This window comes from Cynara cardunculus (assembly GCF_001531365.2).
Source record: "Cynara cardunculus var. scolymus isolate 2C chromosome LG 5, CcrdV1, whole genome shotgun sequence".
NCBI lineage: Eukaryota > Viridiplantae > Streptophyta > Magnoliopsida > Asterales > Asteraceae > Cynara > Cynara cardunculus.
The window spans coordinates 6,536,967-6,541,423 of NC_037532.1; positions in this window are offsets into that span (position 1 = coordinate 6,536,967).

Consider the following 4,457-nt stretch of genomic DNA (forward strand, 5'->3'; position numbering starts at 1 on the left):
TTTCTGGCGGATGTTCCGTCGGAAAAATCCCAAAATAGTCAACAAAAGGGATGAGCTGCCTTTACGACATCGGGTCATCCTTCATCGGATCTGGTCGGTGTTATACCTTTTGATTGTTTGTAGTTTTTCTTTAAATCTTGTTTACTGTATCTCGTAATATTTTTCGGGGTTTTCTTCTTTGCATTGCACCTTTTTGTTTTAAATAATATGATGCCTTTTTAAAAAAATTCAATTAATACTTATACTTTACGTTTGATTTAATTCATTTTGACTGTATTGAAAATAAAATGATAGCCTATGGAATGTTCTTTGGCTTTACGAATAGTAGTTTGTCATCTTAACTTAAAACATGTCAAGATGTTCAAATAAGGAAAAAGAACCTTCCATATTTAGTATTACAAATTTCAAATTTACAATTAACCACATATATACACTACAACAAAATCGGGTTTATAAGAGATTTCTAATTTCTAAGTGTCTTAATAGACCTCTTTATAAGACTTAGTTTATAGGACCAAAAAAAATAAAACGTCCTATATAAAGGTGTTGTAATAAGTTTATATAACGTTTTTTTGATGTCGTAATAAATTTTTTAGGACACTTTAATACAAAGTATCCTATTAACAATTTTATAGGACATTATTTGAAAAATCATCCTATAAAAACAAATGTCCTATAAAAAATTGAGTTTATAGAACACTTTCTCAAAAGTGTCCGATAAAGTTGCTAATGCGATACTTTGTATTAAAAATTTCCTAAAAACTTGTTAAGATGCCCAAAAGCGTCATATAAACTTATTACAATACCTTTAGATATGACACTTTATATTTTGGTCATATAAATTAAGTCATATAAAGCGGTCTATTAGGACGCTTAGAGATTGAGGGTGTCATATAAACCCAATTTTGTTGTAGTGATACCCGTTTGTTAATAGAGAAAAAAAGATAAATAAGAATAATTTGAAATCATGTTAGAATCCTGTAACACCTCTAAAATAGGATTAAATTTAAGTCGGAAAATCATCTACGTGAACAATACTTAAATAATAAGAAATCACCCAAATAATGGAGAAATGTAAGCGTTTACAACAAACAAAGGAATGGCAGCCAACAACCTAATAATCTAAACCAAACTAAGTAAAGATTAAACTTGGCATCAAAAAATTTCTAATCAATGTGTGACAGTATGCATCTTCAAAAGTATCATCCCAAAAATGCCCTTAACGGCAACCATCGCTCCGATTATACCTTGGGATCCCGCCGCTAATAGAACCTGATATACATGTCACTTAAGAAAAACTGTTAGGCTTAACGCCTAGTGAGAACAAACGTTTATAAATAATGTAAATAATCTCAAAAAGTTACAATTTAGAAGACTGATTTAAAACCTAAGTTTATACATTCCAATTAGAGACCATGAGGTCCAAAATACATCATACGATGACGGGGGAGACCCGATTTTCCATGGGTAGTGGTGGAGCACAAAAATAAACCACAATTTCATGTTATAGAGCTCATATTAAATATCAATGACAAATGAGTTCAACCAACCTGTGATTTATAAGTTTAGGACATTCTGATGATCCTAGTTATACTCATTCACTAGAAATTACATTAAGCGGCCAATAGCTAGAGTTCAACCAACTTGTAGTTTATAGTTCAAACCTTCCGATAACTCAATTTCTAATTTCAGTTACAAGTGAGAAAACTTTCCCATTTCAAAATAAACCGACTCATATGTCTACGCATCCATTTGCATTTAGTATAATATTTTCACAACTTAAAATGACCAACTATAATCGCACATTTCGTTCTCATCATTTAGATGTCCTCATAAGAACGTTTTTGACATAAGATATACCAAATAGAACCAGTTTCTCATAATTTCCAATAAACCATTTTCTTACCCAAATATCATATTATATTTATCAACCTTCCCCAAAAGCTTACAAGTTCAATAATGATCTTGATATACAAGTAATAACACTCACCGTTTTCCCATAAGTAATAAAATATCATATTATTTTTATCAACCTTAGAGATTTAAATGAAGCGAGAGAGTGTAGATTGGAGTACTAAATGAGGAAAAAGTCTGAGAAAAATCGGGTTTAAACAACCAACATACATCCCCATGGCTTTGGACACATTTATATATATATATATATATATATATATATATATATAAATGACGTAATTTTAAACGATACAAGGAGAATAATAAAATTCTAAATTTTCACGGGGTGGAGTCAGAACATCCGAAGATGACGGGGGAGATCCGATTTACCGTTGATTATGACGGAACACAAAGTAAGTCATAAATCAACGTTATAGAGCATCACTTACAGGTTTAATACCATTGACGTCAACCTAACCAGTCATGTAGTCTGTCGTGATCTTAAGCTCTTTATCTCGGAAATTACATAATAATCGCAATGCCTATTTCCGAGTGGGAGTGAGAAGGTGATTTGGAATTTACATAATGTCACAATGCCTAAATCCAACTCACACCACCCTTCACACCAATACAATGAAACAATTTTCATGTTTTCAAACCCATTATATTATAGTGATATATTTGAATACGGTATCATAAGCATAAAAGTACTTACTTGTCAATAGGAACTTACATGCGTCCTAACACAAGCGAAATAACCCGACTTTGCCAATAAAGAACTCCAAACTAGGGCATGAGAGTTTTAGAGTTTAATAATCAACACTACTTTGAGAAAGAGTGTTTTACCAAGTGATTTAACCATTTACCCAAACTCAATTTATCATTAAAACGAGATCTACCTAGTTCAACCTTTGACCCAAAATCTTCATTTCAACCAAGTAGTTAGATGTATGAAGTTAAGGCATGAGATAAAGAAAAGTACTTCCTTTCCATAGTATAAGGTTCCATTTAAAGATTTAAGTTGAACTCACCTCAGAGAATTTAGGAGAAATCCCAAAGTCTTGTAATTAAAAGGTAGGGGGAGAAGGATCTCAAAACCGAAACCACATCTACACCCGATCGGGTTTCCAACTTGCAGTCGAAACAGCACCTCGCTGCTTCGGTTTCTGATCAGACAGCAGCTGACTGCGCGTTTGCTTGAACCTTATCAGCAGTCACGACTGCTTCTTCGCGAACCGGCAGTCTTGCTGTGTCGTTACGTAAGTTGCGCGCCAAACAGCAGCTAGCTATTTCGTTTCTGACTGTTGCGTGATCAAACAGTAGCTACGGCTGTCCTTCACGCCCGACAGCAACAACCACAGTTGTTCTTCACTCCTGGCAGCAACTAAGGCTGTCCTTCACGCCCGACAGCAACAGCCACGGCTGTTCTTCATGCCCGACAGCAACAGCCACGACTGTTCTTCGCCGTCCCCAACCAGCAGCTACCGGCTATTTCTTCGCGAGCCAAACAACCCTTCTGCGCGTGCCGAGCATGGTTGATGTTGTGTTCCCGACCGATGTGCACCGAACAGCGGCTTGTTGCCGTTTCTTCATCAAAACAGGCAGCCTCGGCTGCTGTTTTTGGTCTCCAACCAGCAAACATCGGCTGCTGTTTTCGTTGCTGTTTGCTCTTCAAAACAGGCAGTCTCGGCTGTTGTTTTCAGGCTCCAACCAGCAGACATCGGCTGCTGTTTTTGTCTCCAAATGGCAGCTACTGATTGTTGTGATCGGTTCATACAGCAGCTACCGGCTGCGTCTTCTCCAACCCACCAGTTCAGCCCTTGATCCCTTCTTTTCTTTTCTTTTTCTTTCTCGAATAAGGCAGTCAAGAGTTCAAAGATTTTAGCAGGTAACACTTCTAAGATGGAGGCAACAGCAGGAAAACCGCAGGGAAAGAGGGAAGGAGCGGACTGCCGGCTCGACGTCGGGGCGGCACAGTAGCGCAGGGACACGGCGCAACCACAGCCGTGCAGGACTTAGCACAGCACAGCAGCGACAGCTGCTGCTGGGGTCCGAGATGTGACAGATTCGAGGAGGTAAGACGAGGCTGAAGGTGCGAGGGTCGTGGCCGACACCGGCAGCTGCTGGTCTGAGAAGTGACGGAAGAATGTAAACGGCACTGGCTGCTGCTGTTTGTGGTCTGAGAAGAAGCAGAAAACGCAGGTAACACCTGCTGGTGGCTCGAGAAGAAGCAGAAAACGCATACTGCACCCGCTGGTGCTGTTTTGCTTCCTCTTCTTCCTGCAGTTTGGTCAAACAGTTGCTGCTTTGCTGTTTCTTTTCCCGGCTTCCGATCGAACAGCAAATTGCTTTTCCTTCCCTTATAAACAGCCGGCTTCACAGGGCTGTTTTCTTCCTCAGATTGCTTCCTTCTCCCAGTGAGGAGATGCTTCTCCTTTTCCCCTTTTCTTTCTCTTTTTCTTTTATTTCCCTATGTACTGTCCCTTTCCCAAGCAAAATCCTACTCTAGAGTTTACATGGGAGTTAAAATCTCCCATGGAAAAGGGGAAACCTTAAGGAAAAAA